This window comes from Dendrobates tinctorius, unplaced genomic scaffold (assembly GCF_039654945.1).
Source record: "Dendrobates tinctorius isolate UK_male_01 unplaced genomic scaffold, ASM3965494v1 ptg000016l, whole genome shotgun sequence".
Classification (NCBI taxonomy): Eukaryota; Metazoa; Chordata; class Amphibia; order Anura; family Dendrobatidae; genus Dendrobates; species Dendrobates tinctorius.
In genome coordinates this window covers 84456851-84478129 of record NW_027361684.1, presented here as the reverse complement: position 1 = coordinate 84478129, position 21279 = coordinate 84456851, and the positions used below count along the sequence as shown (strand labels likewise).

The 21279-nt window shown below is 46.2% G+C and overlaps 1 long non-coding RNA gene across 2 annotated transcripts in view; it reads right to left on the bottom strand.

The window, feature by feature from the left end:
* LOC141078348 (uncharacterized) overlaps positions 1-21279 on the bottom strand; it is a 52078-nt gene that overhangs the window by 23992 nt on the left and 6807 nt on the right. Inside the window, exon 2 of one of the 2 annotated variants that reach the window (XR_012227819.1) lies at positions 17310-17376. The exons of the other annotated variant lie outside the window; for it this stretch is intronic. This is a non-coding gene — a long non-coding RNA (uncharacterized lncRNA). The remainder of the gene's footprint in view (positions 1-17309; positions 17377-21279) is intronic. 2 annotated transcript variants of the gene reach the window in all.

Below are 21279 nucleotides of genomic sequence, written 5' to 3'. Positions count from 1 at the left end.
CCGTGGCTGGCATGGTTGAGGTTGCCCGTGTGGAGTCCAATTAAGCCGCAGGCTCCACTCCTGGTGGTGCCCTTGTGGACATTCCTTTAAGGTTCAGCTTTGCAACCATACTGCCCCCGGAAACCAAACACTTTGCCTTCATGGACGCTGTTCGGAGGGTCGTGGGAATAACGCCGCCCGATCGGCAGTTGGCATAATTTTTGGTGGGAAGTCCGACGGTATATGATCGTCTTCGATTTAAGAATTTTAGATTTTTTTTTTTATTTTAGATTTTTATTCCAGCCTTTCTTGACTTTATAAAGGCATGACAAGCCTATATCTGTGTCTCCTCCTCCTCCTTTTACTCCTCCACCTCTTTTCTATATGTAGTTGCCCTTTTCCATATGTTATTTGTGTCTTCTGAGAATTTTGTCTGCTTTGGGACACCTTTTAAGGTGTTTTGTAATTGTTTTCTATGTGTTTGTATGTGCTTGTGTTTGCCTGCCATTGTTTTCAATGGGGTTCGACGGTGTTCTTCGAACGTTCGACGAACATTCGAAGAACTTGCCTCCTGCTCGACGAACCGAACCGAACTCGAACACTAGCGGGGTGGCTCAACACTACTCCTGATATATAGACATACATTTTTAATGTTTAAACTATGCTATATATACCTGGTATCTGGTGATACTGTACCCTTTCTGCCAGGAAGTCCTCCTCCACCCACCACTCTAAGTGTATCATTGACACCTGGAACATTGGCCCACATGTGTGATTATTTCTTGCGGATCTTTTTATATTGTGGTGTGATCCATCCTGAGTGTGTGAGAGTTTGTGGGTTACTCCTGCAATTTATATGTAGATTTAAAAATGATCCCAACACTGTATACAGCTCTACGCTTGTGATACATTACCCATTTACTGCTTTTAATATTCTGGTCTAATCCAAAACTGACCAAGTGAGAGTCTGTTTCTGACTGTGGAAAGAAATACTGAGATTGACAATGACCCCTACACTGTATACAGCTGTACGCTTCAGATCCATTATCGTTTTACGGCTTTTTATATTGCGTTGTAATCCATACTGAGCCTGAGAGCGTCTGTGTCTGCCTCCTGAAATATATACGGAGATTTAGAATGTTTAAACTATACTATATATACCTGCTATCTGATGATAGTGTACCCTTTTTCTACTTTTTATATTCTTGTCTAATCCATACTGAGCCTGTGAGCGTCTCTGTGTGACTCATGAAATATATAGGGAGATTGACAATTATCCTTTGGCTGTATAGAGCTGTGCGCTTCTGATACAGTACCATATATCTGATGTTATTTTGGGTACATTTTCTACAAAATTTGGAAGTATGGTGGAAGAGGCCACGGACGTGGGCGTGGGTGGGCCAGCTGGTACTGATAGTGGTGGTGCATCTGCTGGTAGTGGCAAAAGCACAATAGCAGCTAAGGCAGGAGGTGTTGAGCCTGCATCATGGTCTGGCTCCGGAACGCCTGGAAGGCTACCTTTTCTGGGAGTAGGTTAACCGCTTTTAAAGCCGGAGCATCAGGAACTGGTTTTGGCTTACACTGCTGAAACACTCCAGGTAATATGCCCTCCTCTTCTGAAGTTTCAAAAAATGCAAGCACTGAGTCATCAAGTGCTGGCTCCTGGTCAGGAAGAACCCCTTTCCTTGTGTCCTTCACCCCCAACAAATTGAATGATGCAGCAGGCCACACTTCACATTAGTCCATGTAGCTCTTTCTCACATACCATGCCTGGGTTATCAAGTCAAATCGTGAATTCCCCAGTCCAAGATGAATCTGACATGGAGTGTGGGTGGCCAGCCAGGGCAGTGGGGTTAATCGGTACCGGGCCAGTGTCTCAGAGGGATGTGTCACGGTGGTGGTAACCCGGTCCATGGGCCTGAGCGTCCATGCAAAGGGGTGAATAATGTTTATAGGTGAATGATACGTAATGCCACCTGTGGTTTCTGATCAGATTGACCAGCGCTGCAGTGTCGATTCTCTGGGACAGATGTTGTGGTGCAGCTAAGATGTAGAAGCCCTGCACAGGTAGGGCCGTAGTCGCAGGGCAGATGAAAGAGTTGGTAGATGGTGTGCAGTGCAGGATGTAACAGAGCCGTGCACCAGGCGCAGGAGAAAGATGACAGACACAGTCGTGCAGTTCCTTTACCTGTACTTGGTAAGTGCCGTCCAGGACCCAGAGTTCAGATGGAGAAGGAGTTGTTCAGCCTGGAAGCAAATTAGGAATTCTCTCTCTGCAGATAGGTAGTGTGGCCACCATTCTAGCGCTTATCTGAGGTACTCGCAGTACTGAGTTCACTGAAGTTCCCCCAGTTGACTCTCTTTTGAAACTTTCTCATATGGCAGACAGCCGTAGCCTGTTCCTTCTGGCTCACACAAGTCGCTACTGGGGCCTCCGAGCCTTAGTTGGGAACAGAGCATTTACAGCTGCTACTTCCTCCGGTTTCTGCTGCAGGACCGTCACTGTCCCTACAAACTTGGAGACCGGAATCTGGACCATGCGCTTCAGCTAGGAGTGAGCCTTAACGCTGCTCATCCTCCAGCTCCCCTTCTCACGTCCACACACTTCCCCTTCCCTTCACAGACTGCCCTAACTTCCCTCCTCCCGACCACAGAGAGCAGCTCCTCAGCAGTCAGGTTCAGAGTTCTCCCTGCTGGCCTGGAGTGGGAACTGTGTTGTGTGTTGGTTTAACTGCTAGAGAGATCCTTCGTTGATCCCAAGCATGACATCACACTCCCTAGGAGGAAGGTAATGCCACTGTGGCGACCGTACTCCTGGGGGCGCCACAAGTGCACTGATGCCCAGCCACTGCTAGATGATTCTGCTGGTGCATTGACCCAGACCACTACATTCCCCTTGCACTCTACACAGCCAGAATCTGACCCTGATGAAACTCAGGTTCCTCGTCAAGCATACTATACCACCTTACATGGTGACAAAGAGGAAGGTGCAGATGAAAGTGCAGGTTCCTTGAGCAGGTGGGGGGGGCATACTCATGGGCGACGGCACTGGCACAGGGCCCCTCGTAGTATGCAAAAGTGTCTCTGACAGTGGGAGGGCCCACCCGTCGTTAGACACACCGCCATACTATGAGGGGCCCTGTGCCAGTGCCGTCGCCAACGAGTGGGCCCCCCCTGCTTGCTCACGATCACAGCACTTGCCAAGTTGAAATACTTACCTCTCCCTGCTCCACCGCCGTGACGTCTTCCGCGTTTCCTGACAGTGACAATCTGGTCAGAGAGGGCGATGACATCACGTCTGTACGCCCTCTGCCTAAACAGTCCAAGTGCAGAGAGATGGAAGATGGGGACGACGAGGAGTCCAGACTAGTACAGGGATTCCCTAGCGAGGAGAATTATTTAATTGTTTTAAAGGTTGGGAGCAATTTTTGGGGAGCACTATACTCTGGAGAATGATATATGGGGCCCACCATACACTGGACCATTGCAAAGGTGGACATCAGACACTGGAGCAGCATTTACAGGCCCATTATACACTGGAGCATTAGAAATGGGGCCCATTATATATGGAGCATTATTTGGGCCCATAAGACAGTGGAGCTTCATCCATGGGGACTAACATATACTGTAGCATTATGTGGAGCTCATCATATACTGTATTGAACATTATATGGGACCAATGATTCTGTATGGAGAATTATATGGGCCTCATTACTCTGTATAGCGCACTATGCGGTGGCCATAATACTGTATGGAGTAATATACTGTCTGTTTTTGGAGCTATTGGAGAAGTTAAAATGGATATCAGTCATGAGATGTAAGAAGTGAAGTATTTTTTATTGTACTATACCTCTATTTCTCTGCCGTATCAGAGAATCATGAATTGTGGCATGTGTTAAAGGAGCCCACTGACACTCTTTGGCCCTGGGCCCACGAAAACCTGGAGTCAGCCCTACCCCCCCCACAACTTTAGCCAAATAACCCCCAGTTTTCAATGCGTAACTATTATTATAAAGTAAATTAAGGTTGACAAGCTTAAGTAATAAGAATTGATGTTTTTGGCATTAAAATGGGCACTGTAGGTGTGTTTCCTGTCCTCCACTCACTGCCGACTTTTCTTCCCCATTGACTTGCATTGGGTTTCGTGTTTCAGTCGGCCTTCGACTTTTCACGATAATCGGCCGATTGCGTTCGACCCGACTTTTGCGAAAGTCGCGTTTCATGAAACCTGACTCGAGCCGAAAAAAGGCAAAGTCGCTCATCTCTAGTGCCAATGCATACAAATGTTCATTGATGGCATTATACAGTATATAGCAATGTATGGTTTTGGCGTTAGAAACTGTAAACCACCAGAAACATTGGAATCACCTGAACTGAATTTCATATTGGTGGTAAAGTATAGGATTTTAAATTTTGTCCGACCTTGTACATATATTTTTGAAATATGATGAAAAACGATGTTGCATCAGTTTCCACAAATGATAGACCAATTTTTAATTTTAATAATAGTTGTTCATGTAGAGTATGGGTGAAACACGCTTTTTGCATACTAGGCAATTGGGAATATCTAAGTAGGAACCTGCTAGGACTTTTGTCCTAAAAGTAGAAATGTATATTGTTTCTTTTGTTAATGTAACATATGCAATTCCTATGTTCTGCGTCTCTCTATAAGGTTCACTGCACTCAATAGGAAGGAAAAGTGTGAACTAACAGAACATGGACATGATGAGGGAATATTTAGGCAATATTTTCTGGCGTCTCAGCCTAATTTTCCTAGAAGTGCGCTCTTTTTTTTTTTAACGCCATAATTTATTCATACTCAAGGTAGAGACCACTTTCATGTATGTTAATTCAGGGTAATTCTATTATATCACTAGTGCAAATGTGCAAAACTACCATTTTTGTGAATTCTGTAAACTTGTGTATTTCTGTACCAGAGTGCTCAAGAGTAGAGTTGAGCGACTTTTGGTTTTTTAGGGTCGAGTTTCGTTTCGTGAAACCCGACTTTTCCAAAAGTCGGGTCGAGCAAGATCGTCCGATTATAGGGAAAAGTCGGGGTCGTCCCGAAACACGAAACCCAATGTAAGTCAATGGGGAATAAAAGTCGGCAGTGAGAGGAGGACAGGAAACACACCTACAGTGCCCATTTGAATGCCAAAAGCATCAATTCTTCTTACTTAAGCTTGTCAACCTTAATTAACTTCATAATACAAGTTACGCACTGAAAAATGGGGGTTATTTGGCTAAAGTTGTGGGGGGGAGGGCTGGCTGCAGGTTTTCATGTGCCCTGGGCGAAAGAGCGCCCCTTTAACACATACCACAACTCATCATGCTCCGATACGGCAGAGAAATAGCGGTATAGTACAATGAAAAATACTTCACTTTTTGCATCTCATGACAAGGCCCATCTATTTCTCCATACAGAATCATTGGTCCCATATAATGTTTGAAACAGTATATGATGAGAAGCTCCACATAATGCTACAGTATATGTTGGTCCCCATGGATGAAGCTCCACTGTCTTATGGGCCCAAATAATGCTCCAAACATAATGGGCCCCATTTCTAATGCTCTAGTGTATAATGGGCCCTGTGAATGCTGCTCCAGTGTCTGATGTCCACCTTTGGAATGTTCCAGTGTATGGTGGGCCCCATCTATCATTCTCCAGAGTATAGTGCTCCCCAAAAATTGCTGTCCCAACATTGAAAACAATGAAATAAGTCTCCTCGCTAGGGAATCCCTGTACTAGTCTGGACTCCTCGTCGTCCCCATCTTCCATCTCACTGCACAGTATTTCAACCTTGCAAGTGCTGTGATCCTGAGCAAGCAGGGGGGGCACACTCGTTGGCGACGGCACTGGCACAGGGCCTCTGATAGTACGGTGGTGTGTCTGATGGCGGGTGGGCCGAACCTGCACTTTCATCTGCAGCTTCCTCTTTGTCACCGTGTAAGATGGAACTGTATATGGGAAGGGTAACCTGAGTTTCATCAGGGTCAGATTCAGGCCGTGTAGCGTGCGAGGGGAATGTAGTGGTCTGGGTCAATGTACCAGCAGATTCATCGAGCAGTGGCTGGGCATCAGTGCACTTGTGTCGCCCCCAGGAGTACGGTCGCCACAGTGGCATTACCTTCTTCCTAGGGAGTGTGATGTCATGCTTGGGAGCAACGAACGATCTCTCTAGCAGGTTAACTGTTTGGGCGGCGTTATTCCCACGAGTCATGACCCTCCAAACAGCGTTCATGAAGGCAAAGTGTTTGTTTTACGTGGGCAGTATGGTTGCAAAGCTGAACCTTAAAGGAATGTCCAGAAGGGCACCACCAAGAGTGGAGCCTACGGTTAAATTCGACTCCACCTGGGAAACCTCAACCATGCCAGCTACAGAACAGATGCACACATTGCAAGCTTAATTCCGTTAACGAACGAGACTCCGTCATGCCCCGCGGTCCGAGTCCGGCTTACTAGAGGGACACGTGAGGCTCTGGAACATGAGATTGGCCAATAACTGGTGTGTCATGCCCTTACATGTCCGTGGCTGCATGTGCGCTACACTGAAAAGGCCAGCGTTTGTCGCTTACAGGTGCAGATAACCCGCTGAACAACGTTAGTGATGGGGATCACTGATTACAATTATTACCCGCGAACAATGATTTCCCAGTAAGTGCAGGTCAACTGTAGTTCCGGAATTAGGCCTAACCGTCATTCCTGAAAAAATGAAAAACTTACGTGTGCAAACCACAGGTGCTGTAGCTTGCTTAACAGCTCGCCAGCCGTTCTCACGCCCAGTATGGATTACACAAAGGTTAGAAAGGGTACCGTATCCCCGGATAACATGTATGGATAGCGTACACATTCAAAATATATGTCTCAGGAGGCAGGCTCAGACGGTGTTAGGCCCAGTATGGATTGCACGTGATTGCACAAAGGTTAGAAAGGGTACCGTATCCCCGGATAACATGTATGGATAGCGTACACATTCAAAATATATGTCTCAGGAGGCAGGCTCAGACGGTGTTAGGCCCAGTATGGATTGCACGTGATTGCACAAAGGTTAGAAAGGGTACCGTATCCCCAGATAACATGTATGGATAGCGTACACATTCAAAATATATGTCTCAGGAGGCAGGCTCAGACGGTGTTAGGCGCAGTATGGATTGCACGTGATTGCACAAAGGTTAGAAAGGGTACCGTATCCCCGGATAACATGTATGGATAGCGTACACATTCAAAATATATGTCTCAGGAGGCAGGCTCAGACGGTGTTAGGCCCAGTATGGATTGCACGTGATTGCACAAAGGTTAGAAAGGGTACTGTATCCTCGGATAACATGTATGGATAGCGTACACATTCAAAATATATATTTCTCAGGAGGCAGGCTCAGACGGTGTTAGGCCCAGTATGGATTGCACGTGATTGCACAAAGGTTAGAAAGGGTACCGTATCCCCAGATAACATGTATGGATAGCGTACACATTCAAAATATATGTCTCAGGAGGCAGGCTCAGACGGTGTTAGGCCCAGTATGGATTGCACGTGATTGCACAAAGGTTAGAAAGGGTACCGTATCCCCGGATAACATGTATGGATAGCGTACACATTCAAAATATATGTCTCAGGAGGCAGGCTCAGACGGTGTTAGGCCCAGTATGGATTGCACGTGATTGCACAAAGGTTAGAAAGGGTACCGTATCCCCGGATAACATGTATGGATAGCGTACACATTCAAAATATATGTCTCAGGAGGCAGGCTCAGACGGTGTCAGGCACAGTATGGATTTGACGGCCCAGATAACACAGCGGAGGAGCAGGGAGAGGTAAAGATTGCAAATGCTGGGGCCCTGCCCAAGCAAGGGGGGCCCACTCGTGGGCGTCGGTACTGGCACTGGGCCCCTCATAGTACAGCGGTGTGTCTGACGGCGGGTGTGCACCACCACCGTCAGAGACACTTGATTGCACTATGAGGGACCCTGTGCCAGTGCCCGCGCCCAAGAGTCAGCCTACCCACCTGTCCAGGGCAACGGCACTCGCACGGTGTCGTGCGCTAGGTGGTGACCCCGGCCATGGGGGGGGAGGCAGCACAGTTAGGGAGTTTTAAAAAGTGGCATATGTTGATGTTGGACATTCAGCTGATGCAAAAGGCGAAATAGGTCAAGTTCCAGGAAGAGGTGGACCAAAGCAAGCCATTTTTCTGTCACCCTATGTGTCATCAGGGGAAGGTGGGACAAAATCCTTGGAAACCCATGCATGGTTCATTTTAATGAAGGTTAGATCATCCACATTTTGGGTTGACAGACGGGTCCTTTTTTCTGTCAGGATTGATCCAGCTGCACTGAAGACTCTTTCCGATAGCACACTTGCAGCTGGGCAAGCGAGCTCCTGTAAGGCATATTGTGCCAATTCAGGCCAGGTGTCCAGTTTAGCGGCCCAATAGTCAAAGGGGAATGACCTGTGTGGGAGAACATCGATATGGGAGGAAGAGTAGTTTGTAACCATGGTTGACAACTGCTGTCTCCTGTCACTTTCCATCGATGCAGTATTACCAGTTGTGTGAGCGGTATTTGAAAAATCAGTCCACAACATTGTCATGAAACCCCTGTCTCCAACGCCACTTCTGCTGTGTGCACCACGAACACCTCTGCCAAGCTGCCCCCGGCCCGTACGGCTCGTGTGAGAACCATCACCGCTGCTGTGTGCTGGGAATGCCTCAAGCAACCGATTTACCAGAGTTGCTTGTTTATTAGCCAATATTAGGTCAAGGTTCTCCTGTGGCATGATGTTTTGTAATTTGCCTTTATAGCGTGGATCCAGGATGCTGGCCTACCAGTAGTCGTCATCGTTCATCATTTTGGCAATGCGGGGGTCCCTTTTTAGGATCCGCAAGGCATAATCTGACATGTGGGCCAATGTTCCCGGTGTCAATGATGCACTGCGAGTGCTGGTTGGAGGAGCACTTTCTGGCAAATCCACATCCCTCCAGTCACGCACAAACCCTGTACCAGACCTTGCCACGCCAACATTTTCACTTGCCCCACGAGATGCATCCTCCTCCCCTAAGTAATCATCCCCATCATCCTTCTCCTCCTCTTCTTCCTCCACCTCGTCCAGGAGAGGTCCCTGAGCAGACAATGGCTGAATGTCATCAAGGATTCCCTCCTCCTCTTCCTCCTCATCAACATTGGCTGCAGACGCCTGCTCCTTAAGGTGCTTCAAAGTTTGCATGAGCAGATGCATAAGTGGGATGCTCATGCTTAGGATGGCGTCGTCTGCGCTTACCAGCCGTGTGCATTCCTCAAAACACTGAAGGACTTTACAGAGGTCTTTCAGCTTCGACCACTGCACACCTGTCAACTCCATGTCTGCTCTCAAAGTGCCTGGCCATGTATCCTCCCACAAATGCATTATGGCCTGCCTCTGCTCGCACAGCCGCTCAACCATGTGCAGGGTGGAGTTCCACCTTGTTGCAATGTCGATAATGAGGCGGAGGTTGGGAAGATGGAGCAATCGCTGCAGCTTCTGCATACGAATGGAGTGTACAGGCGACCGGCGGATGTGCGCGCACAGTCTTCGCACCTTATGGAGCAGGGCTGTTAACTCCGGATAATTTTTGAGGAAGCACTGCACCACCAGGTTCAAGGTGTGAGCCAAGCAAGGTATGTGGCTGAGTTTTGAAAGGGCTATGGCTGCCACAAAATTACGGCCGTTATCACTAACTACCTTGCCTGCCTCAAGATGTACACTGCCCAGCCATGACTCAGTTTGTCGTTTCAAGTACTCGGCCAGCACCTCGGCGGTGTGTCTGTTGCCCAAACACATCATCTGCAACACAGCCTGCTGACGCTTTCCACTAGCTGCTCGATAGGGGGACACCTCATGTGCAACAGTGGCAGCTGCAGATGGAGTGCTCGTACAACTGCGCTCTGTGGACGAGCTTTCGCTTCTGGAGGAGGAGGAGGAGGGTGGAACGCCTACAGCCAACTGTTTTCTATACCGTGGGCTAGGCAGCACTGTCCCACCACCGCTGTCCCCTGTGGACCCTGCATCCACCACATTAACCCAGTGCGCAGTGATGGACACGTAACGGCCCTGGCCATGCCGACTGGACCATGCATCAGTTGTGAGGTGCACCTTTCCGCTCACTGACTGCTTGAGTGCATGGACAATGCGGTCTTTCACATGATGGTGGAGGGCTGGGATGGCTTTGCGAGAGAAGAAGTGGCGACTGGGTAGGTCATAGCGTGGTACTGCATAGGCCATGAGTTCGCGGAAAGCTGTGCTTTCCACCAACCGAAAGGGCATCATCTCAAATGAGATTAGTTTGGCAATGTGGGCGTTCAAACCCAGTGTACGCGGATGAGAGACTGAGTACTTTCTTGACCTACTCATAGTGTCTGGGAGGGTGAGCTGGACTTGAGAGCTGCATATGGTGGAAGTAGCGGTGGACAGGGCGGACTGAGAGAGGGTTGATGATGGTGATGGAGTTGGTGTTCTTTCTGATGGCCTAGAATCAGTCTTTCGTTGATATAACAGTGGGATTCCCTGACTGCTGAGGCCTTGCAACGACACCTCAACATTTGCTGCTGTGCTAACCGGTGGGCTTACAGTGGGGGAAACAATGTAGCGTTGATGACTACCTTCGTTGTGATCAGTTGCACATGTGGTACTTGAGGTTTGGTGTTGTGTCCACGCTTGCAAGTGCATGCTGGTTAAATGTCTAAGCATGCAACTGGTATTCAAATTTTTCAGATTTTTCCCTCGGCTAAAGGTCTTTGCGCACTTCTTACAGATAACCTTGGCCTGATCATGAGGATTTTGTTCAAAAAAGTGCCACACTGCACTCTTCCTACTTTGGCAGACATTTTGCGGCCTAGCACGCTGTGATCTTTTGACCCTCTGGACAAGCTGTCCAGCAACTCTTTTGATGTTTGGAACCTGTCTTTGGAGTGCTCCGGGCCTGCCAGATAACAGCTGTTGCGATGTCGATGTCTGCTGTGGATGCTCCTCATCTGAGCTATTGGAAGCAGCACCCTCTTCCCCCAATGGATGCCAATCTGGGTCAACATCTGGGTCATCCATCACCTCCTCTTCTATGTCATGTGCACCTTCCTCTGTGTCACCGTGTATGGTGGTATAGTGTGCGGGAAGGGGCACCTGAGTCTCATCAGGGTCAGAATCTGGCTCTGTACACTGCGAGGACAATGTAGTGCTCTGAGTGAATGTACCAGCAGAATCATCCATCAGCGGCTGTGCATCAGTGCACTCCATGTCAGATTCATCTTCGCCTGGGTAATTCACCATTTCACTTGATAATCCAGGCATGGTATGTGAAAACAGCTCCATGGAGTAATCAGTAGTATGGCCTGCATCATCCTTCAATCTTGGTTGGGGTGAAGGACACAAGGAAAGGTGTGGTTCATGAACATGAGCCTCCAATGACGACTCAGTGCTTTTATTTTTTACAACTGAAGAAGAGGAGGCGATAGAGCTGGAGGCTGAGTCAGCAATGTAAGACAAAACTTTTTCCTGATGCTCTGGCTTTAAAAGCGGTTTGCCAACTCCTAGAAAACTAAGCGTTCGAGGCCTTATGTAGCCAGACGATGACTCAGGCTCAACACCTCCTGCATTCGGTCCTATTTTGCTCTTGCCACTACCATCAGATCCACCACCAACACCATCATTACCAGCTGCCAACCCCCGCCCAATTCCACGGCCTCTTCCACCAGCCTTCCTCATTTTTGGTAGAAATGTAGACAAAATCCAACAAACTATATAGTATGTAAAACAAGGTACAAGGTGTCTATAGGACAGGGGAGATTTTGAATTTCTGCACACACTTTTGGACACTGGACACTTTTGGATTGTGTGAGGCCCACTGATATCTGAGCGCTATGTGACAGGCTTGATGGCACAGCTGTGACCTAAGTGACTAGAGGATAAGTGAGATTTTGAATCTCTGCACACACTTTTGGACACTGGACACTTTTGGATTGTGTGAGGCCCAATGAATATCTGAGCGCTATGTGACAGGCTCGATGGCACAGCTGTGACCTAAGTGACTAGAGGATAATTGAGATTTTGAATATCTGCACACACTTTTGGACACTGGACACTTTTGGATTGTGTGAGGCCCACTGATATCTGAGCGCTATGTGACAGGCTTGATGGCACAGCTGTGACCTAAGTGACTAGAGGATAAGTGAGATTTTGAATCTCTGCACACACTTTTGGACACTGGACACTTTTGGATTGTGTGAGGCCCAATGAATATCTGAGCGCTATGTGACAGGCTCGATGGCACAGCTGTGACCTAAGTGACTAGAGGATAAGTGAGATTTTGAATCTCTGCACACACTTTTGGACACTGGACACTTTTGGATTGTGTGAGGCCCACTGATATCTGAGCGCTATGTGACAGGCTTGATGGCACAGCTGTGACCTAAGTGACTAGAGGATAAGTGAGATTTTGAATCTCTGCACACACTTTTGGACACTGGACACTTTTGGATTGTGTGAGGCCCAATGAATATCTGAGCGCTATGTGACAGGCTCGATGGCACAGCTGTGACCTAAGTGACTAGAGGATAAGTGAGATTTTGAATCTCTGCACACACTTTTGGACACTGGACACTTTTGGATTGTGTGAGGCCCACTGATATCTGAGCGCTATGTGACAGGCTTGATGGCACAGCTGTGACCTAAGTGACTAGAGGATAAGTGAGATTTTGAATCTCTGCACACACTTTTGGACACTGGACACTTTTGGATTGTGTGAGGCCCACTGATATCTGAGCGCTATGTGACAGGCTCGATGGCACAGCTGTGACCTAAGTGACTAGAGGATAAGGGAGATTGGATTGCTTTTAAAAAAGCAGTTTGCGGAGCAGTGGGTAAACTGCAATGCCAGCCTGTCAGGAAGCCTTAAAAGGCAGCCCAACAACCAACACCACTGATACACCACTATATAGCCTCCCCTTGCACTGCACACAGTGACTGGTGTGTTGTGCAGGCCAAATTGCTATCAGCAGCAGAAGCAGTTTTTTTTTCTTCTCAGCAGGACAAAAAAAAAAAATTGGGATTGCTTTTAAAAAAGCAGTTTGAGGCCCAATGAATATCTGAGCGCTATGTGACAGGCTCGATGGCACAGCTGTGACCAAAGTGACTAGAGGATAAGGGAGATTGGATTGCTTTTAAAAAAAGCAGTTTGTGGAGCAGTGGGTAAACAGCAATGCCAGCCTGTCAGGAAGCCTTAGAAGGCAGCCCAACAACCAACACCACTGATACACCACTATATAGCCTCCCCTTGCACTGCACACACAGTGACTGGTGTGTTGTGCAGGCCAAATCGCTAGCAGCAGAAGCAGTTTTTTGGTCTTCTTCCCTGCCTAACGCTCTCCCTACAGAATCAGCAGCAACCTCTCCCTATACTGAGATCGGCAGAAGTAAGATGGCGGTCGGCGTGCACGCCCTTTTATACCCCCTGTGACGCCCACCAAAGCAAGCCAATCACTTGCATGCCCTTCTGAAAGATGGAGGTGACCCGTGCCTATGTCATCACGTTGCCCACAGTGTCCGTGGATCCTGATTGGCTGAAAAAGAGCGCAAAACAAACTTTTGAAACGCGACTTTGGCGCGTAAGTCGCCGACCTCGTGGCCGACCTCATCCTAGGGTCGGGTTTCGTTTCATGAAACCCGACTTTGACAAAAGTCGGCGACTTTTGAATTTTTTCGACCCGTTTCGCTCAACTCTACTCAAGAGTAAAACATATATGCATGTCCTCAACTATTAGGTAGGACATCCAGTTCTAAAAGCTGAGATTTGATTTGCATACCTGTAGAATATACTTTAGAAAGTAGATGATATACTTGTGCCACATTTAGCAACAATAGGCTGCGAACCTATTGACAAAAAAATCACCATAGAACGAAATGCATTGTATATTGTGTGCAGTATATTGCACTACAGAGGTCTACGTAATACCTGGCCGCAATAGAAAAACACCAGCCTAATCAGCCGGTGTAATGTGATATATGTTATTTATCTATTGAAAGCGCTGAATAGACGCTCAACTGGTTTTGCGACTGCATTAGAGAGTTATTCCCGTCTTGGACAATTACGGATTACCCACAGTCATCCACTTGGTCATATTCCACGTGGTTAAATCTACATCCCACATCCTCTATAAAGTAATAAGCTGACATGGACTGCATTTTATTCTGGAAAGAGCATGTATAATCACCTTTGATTTGATGAGTCTGTGTGGTCTCAGACAGAGACAGTGATAAGAAAGTCTTTCTGCAGAGCTGTCATAGGGTCATTACTGCCTTCTATGTTTCTCCTTGTGGAGTGTGCCAAGTAGGCATAGAGATTAAGGGGTACTTCACACTAAGCGAGATCGCTGGCGAGATCGCTGATGCGTCACCGATTTTGTGATGCAACAGCGATCTCGCCAGCGATCTCGCTGTTGGCACGCATCAGCGACCGCCACCCCGCCGGGTATCGCTGATCGTGCAGGAATGTCCTGGGCCATTTTTTGATCGTTAGTCACCCGCTGGCCAGCACACATCGCTGCGTGTGGCAGCGGGAGACCAACGATCAGCGAGCTCCCAGCGCTGTAAGCAGATGCTGGGAGCTGGTATCCAGGGTAAATAGCGGGTAACTAAGCGACGCGCGCGCTTAGTTACCCGCTTTTACCCTGGATACCTGCGTCCTCGCTGGTCCTGATCGCTGGTGAGTCTTCCTGTTTGAGAGTTCACCAGCGATCATGTAGCGACGCACCAGCGATCTTGACCAGGTCGTATCATTGTCGGGATCGCTGGTGCGTCATTTAGTGTAACGGGACACTAACAGGCCATGCGATGCTCCCATGGGAAATTAAATACACAAATAGTCTCTCCAGATAGTGAAGAAGAGAGTGGAGAGTTTAGTGCCACTTACTGGAATATGTATCCATTACACACCCTGTGAAAGGCCTGTCACCCAGCCAACCAATTGTCCTGCTTTGCACTGACGAGGGGCAAAGCCTCCCAAACACGTTTGCAAATGAAGGTTCCTAATTCTACCGTAAGTCACGTGGCAAGGCTCTTTAAAGAGTTCATATTAACTTTTAAGATTGTTACTTCCCACAGGTGGCAGTACACACCCTGCTCCCTTCCTCCTTGAACAGGCTATTTGCATCTTTGCTGGTAAAATGGTGTAATATTTCAGAGATTTTGTATTTATTAGGAATTCTGGCCAAAGATTGATTGTATTTGCAGGTGGAGAAGGGAGTGCAGAAGTGCTTGCAGGTTTGATGGTCTCTAGAGCTAGGCCTCAGTATGTATTTTCTGTAGAAGAGTTCCTTCTCATCTATCTGGGGCATAGAGACGGAATCTGCAAGTGGTTTTTAACAACCTTTTTTTTAGACTAGTTGCTGATGTTGAAAGCCACTTTCTTCTTCATCAGTGGCATTTTAAGCGCCATGATAGTGATATGACCAGATGGCATACTGAATATTACTCTCATCTGTTGCATGAAGAATTCAGTCACGACATGTTTTTTCTAATGTATCTCGCACTTTATAGAATTTCCATGAATGAGAATTTAGTACAATGAGGCAAACTTTGGACTGGATTTGGCCTTCTTTTCTTGTTAGTGTTCACCTATGTAGCTAGACACAATAATGTAGGAAAAAGGAAAGGAGCCCATAGTCCAAAAATTTCATCAGACTTAATTTGCGACATTGTATTCAATTACTTTGTCATGCGTTCTGTCTACATCATGTTTTTCATAGATTCTTATAGAACTCCCATTGGAATCATGAAAATGGAGGCTAAATGTAGTTTGAACCCTTCCTTAATGGCTGATCATGTGCTCGATTTGTGATTCATGCATCCTAACTCTCATTCATTGACTAGCTATAGGGAAATATACAATATCAAAAGACACAATTGAATCTGGAAGTTAAGATGTTTTGTCTTTTCTGAATGTCCAAAAATGGCACCAATCTATATATATAATTGTCTTATCATGTCTGTCTGTAACCGAAACCCTGCGTCGCTGATTGGTTGCGGCAGTTAAGCCGTGACCAATCAGCGACAGTCGCTTAGTCGTCGCGACAACATGGCCGCATCGCTTATTGTACAGGCACATTACAGCCGTTAAAGGCATCACTGCTTCGTCGCTCATTACACAGACACAGTCCTGTACATATACAATACATTAGGTAACAACAGAACAGTGACTGCAGATCTGGGTGTAACTGGAGTACAATACATTAGGTAACAGTAGAACAGTGACTGCAGCTCTGGGTATAACTTGTGTACAATACATTAGGTAAGAGCAGAAAAGTGACTACAGCTCTAGGTGTAACTGGAGTACAATACATTAGGTAACAGCAGAACAGTGACTGCAGATCTGGGTGTAACAGGAGTACATTAGGTAACAGGAGAACAGTGACTGCAGATCTTGTTGTAACTGGAGTACAATACATTTGGTAAGATCTAAACAATGACTGCAGCTCTGGCTGTAACAGGAGTATAATACATTAGGTAAGAGCAGAATGGTGACTGCAGCTCTGGGAGTAACTGGAGTACAATACATTAGGTAACAGCAGAACAGTGACAGCAGCTCCGGGTGTAACAGGAGTATAATACACTAGATGGTGGCCCGATTCTATCGGGTATTTTAGAGTCTCTGTTAAAATAAAAAATAGTTATATACTCACCTTCCGACGGACCCCAGACTCTGTCCCTCCTGTCACCATGCGCCCGGCATCTTCCAGTTCCAGTAATGCTTAGCAAGAAGGACCGGCGATAACGTCACTCTCACGAGAGCGCGACGTCATCAGCAGTGTTTCGCGCAAAGCATTACTGGAACCAGAAGATGCCGGGAGCGTGGAGAGGAGAGAAAGAGTCCGGGGGCCGTCGGAAGGTAGAGTATATCACTATTTTTTATTTTAACAGAGACTCTAGAATACCCGATGCGATAGAATCGGGCCACCATCTAGTTAATTATAACTTTTTCCTTGCTGGCTTCAATATTGAAAACCACCTACAGGAGGTCTGACAGCTGTCAGGAAGACTACAATATTGAGTAACAGTAATATGTTCAGCCAGAAGAAAACATGGAATGAGAGGCAGAGATGAGTGATCCTTAGATTTTTGCCAGAAATCACAGAATTGAGCCTAATTATGTGGAGAATTGTAGTTAAACCAATCAAATTCAACTTAAAAGCATGATCGCTATATGGTCATAGATGCCAAATACTGTTATGACATGTCTGCTGATCTGATGCACCAATGTAAGATTTTGTTGCAGTTTTCAAAGACATTAGATACAAATATTTCTTCACCCACCAGTTTTTGTGAAACCAGCTAATTAGTTGATGCATATGGGGTTGTCCCAACTCTATCTTGAGGTCAGCTGTTGGAACACAGAAGGTGACAGGAGGACAATAACCAGTGGTTAGAGACATGTGTAATAAAAAACAGAGAAAAGAAACATCCACAGCTCTATAGTGGTTTGAGTAGTAGGTTAATATTGAAATCGTCTTTTGAAAACCTAGACAAATTACTGCTTTTTGGCTGTCCCTGTCAGGCCCATGGATCAGGACGGCCAAAGGGCTGGAAGTCTAGTGTATCTAAACGCCAGTGTGGTGCTGAGACACAGTGTTCACCTGATCTGCACGGAGGCATAGAAACACAGGTCAAGTATACACACAAGGAAGGAAATGGCAGAAGTAACATGAGGCGGGAAAGAAGAGAGCAAGAACAATACATAAAGTGGTAGAAAAACAATGAAAGAGAGCTTGATTGTGACACAAATAGAGACAGAGACCGAGAAAGAGACAGATCATGACAAGGATAGAGATCATGGTCGAGATTATAGTAAGGATCACAGCCAATCACAGTACATCTATGCTTATAAGTCCATAAAAAGAAGAAAAGGTGGCTCTCGCCGTCCCTTTCAAAGTCTTTTGTTTCATATCCTAAAAACATTGAGGCAGATGAATAATGTGAACATTGGATGGACGGCGGCCGTTTCACGCTTTCTGTGCTTCAACGGGTCCTAAGCTCAAGGCTCATGCAGGAAGTGCAGTCGTTTATCCAATGGTCACATTATTCCTCCGCCTCAATGTTTTAAGAAAGAGATGACGAGTGCCACATTTTCTTATTTTAATGGACTTTGATGGATGGAATGTTTTTTCTGGTGATCTCCACAAGATCGGTGTCAATCTTCTGTTTGCTATAGGCAGTTGGACACTAGCGGAGGTTGAATTTTGGTGTAATTTTTTTTCCTCTTTGCTACACTGTTATATGAACAGCTATGCTTATATTATACATAAGGCCAATAATAGGAGCTGTAGATTTTACTGCTTTTTCAAATTTTATAAAAAATCTGTAAATGATATGGTTTTGATTACTGCTTCTGGTCAGAATCCATGTTAGGATAATGTCTATAATAGCATGTATTAGCAGTAGCAGCTTGTTAAAGGGATTGTTCAGGACTCGGACAACCCCTTCTCAATCACTATGTGTTCAAGTAAAATAATACCACACTCAACTCCGGTGCCGGTGCCATTCCAGCAGTGTCGGCAATCACTCTTCCAGGGCTTGCATTACATTGTTATATTTTGAGATCCCTGCAACCAATCAGTGGCCACTTCACTCTCCTCTCCTACTTTTGTAACTGACATCCTGAAGAAGTCAGAGCTGCGGCTGCTCTCTCACTTCCTCCGAATGTATGATTTGTCCATAGGAGGTGAGAGTGAAGTGGCTGCTCATTGGCTGCAGGGATCATGTAACATAACAATGTGTTGCAAGTCAGTGCCAACACTACTGGAATGTTGCCACCACCACCGGTTAGTGTTAGTATAGGTATTACTATTTTACTTGGCTGAAACGTAGTGATTGAGAAGGAATTGTCTGAGTCGGGAACAATCCCTTTAACATACGGTACTTCATTTTGCTCAATAATAAGTGATAAAATGAATATTGAGCAAAATTAAATACAGACTATTGGTTTAGCACTCAACACCAGTCACATTCTCTCATGTAGCCCATTGGGAAAATGTATTGCCCACCCCTAATTTATTGCACTCATATCTATTTGTATTTTAACTTTTCTAATGGATCAGTCCAGCTGGGCTAGCCAAAGCCCTCCAAGTGCATCAGTGACCTTGGGACACCGGTGACTCTCATGTTGGTTTACTTGTTGCCCTTTCTTGGATCACTGTTGGTACTTACAACTGGAATATTGTTGTCCAGTTTTGGGCACCACATTTTAAAAAAGACATCAACAAACTGGAGCAAGTTCAGAAAAGAGCGACCAGAATGGTGACCGGTCTGCAAACCCTGTCTTATGAGGAAAGGTTGCAGGATTTGGGAATGTTTAGTTTGCAAAAGAGAAGACTGAGAGGAGACTTAATAGCTGTCTACAAATATCTAAAGGGCTGTCACATTGTAGAAGGATCAACTTTATTCTCATTTGCACAAGGAAAGACTAGAAGCAATGGGATGAAACTGAATGGGAGGAGACACAGATTAGATATTAGAAAAAACTTTTTGACAGTTAGAGTGATCAATGAGTGGAACAAGCTGCCACGAGAAGTGGTGAGTTCTCCTTCAATGGAAGTCTTCAAACAGAGGCTGGACAGACATCTGACTGGGATGATTTAGCGAATCCTGCTTTGAGCAGGGGGTTGGACCAGATGGCCCAGGAGGTCCCTTCCAACTCTACGATTCTATGATTCTACCAAAATCTCACCAGAATCTCTGGAGAATCTCACAAGACTAATTATTTTGGAGATGCATTCACCATGTTGTCTAGCCATTGAAGTTGCAGCCAGGTTTGTTTTGGAGATGTGGCAAAGGTAATAAGCGTAGGCTCTGGGCTGACAATGCAATATGTGTTTCCATGCTTCTTTCACTGAGGCTTAACTATGTAAAGATAAAAGAAGAAAAGAGGTTTCACCGAAAGGATTTCTTGTGGGCAGGAGAACGTATGATGTGACTTACAGTATGTCAATGCACTCACTTGTATCCGTTGAGAAAGTGTTCGACATACATATAAAGTGAAGAAACAGGAAGAAAGTAGCATATGTATCAAATATGCATCAATAGGTTGTTGAGGTTAAATAGTTAGTTTTTAATTTATTGCTGAATGATAATATATTGTGTTTCAGACCCAAACCACTTTTTCAGATTAGAAGTGTCAGTAACATATCACCTCTACAGATAAAATAGATAAAAAGATTATAGTTCATATTGTCCAGTTTGTACAAATACTAATAAAACAAGATGTTACTAATTCATTGAGATTATGCAATGGCAGCCAGAAATCATTATTGTTGACTAAAGGCGGGTATATGTAAACTAGATTAGTTTAAGTGCAAGACATAGAAAATAAACTAAAAATACATGTACATTCAGAATGGTATAGCACAGGACTGCACAGCCTTTCTGGTCCAAGGGCCACATTATCAAGTTGAATCGCTCTCAAGGGCTGCAATATAACTTAGAGGGGGTATAACTACCGTATATGATACTTTTCCAGCATATGAAAATTGCATGCCTTACGTGACTGATAGATAGTCCAGAAAATGGAACTTGAACCCATGGGAATAATAGGGTTCCCCTTTATCCCCAGGCCCTCATTTAGCATTTAGGATAGGGGAAGGCCATGTGTTAATGTGGCTCCCCCATTGCTAGCTTTAATGTCATAAATAGTGTTGAGCATTCCGATACCGCAAGTATCGGGTATCGGCCGATACTTGCTGTATCGGAATTCCGATACCGACTTCCGATATTTTTTCAATATCGGAATTCGGCATCGGAATCGGAAGTTCAGTTGATTGACGGCCTGACGTCATCATGATGCGCGGTGTGTGCGCATCATGATGCGCCGTCATTTCGGGCCTTCCGGGGGTCTCTGCCGGCCTGCCGGGGGGCTGTGCCGGCCTGCCGGGGGGCTGTGTGGACTGCCCGGGGTCTGTACCGGCCTGCCGGGGGGCTGTGCCGGCCTGCCGGTGGTCTGTGCACCCTGTGGGGGTCTGTACCGGCCTGCCGGGGGGCTGTGCCGGCCTGCCGGGGGGCTGTGCTGATGTCCGGGGGTCTGTGCAAGCATCGTCCGATGGGACTACAAGTCCCATCGGGCGATGCCTGCTACCATGACAGTGATTGACACATTAGCCAATGATGGGACAGTAGTAGTCCCATCATCCGGCTAATGTGTTAAATGTTAAAAAAAAAAAAAATAAAAAAATACTACATACATACTACATGCATGCTACATACATACTACATGCTACATACATACTACATATAT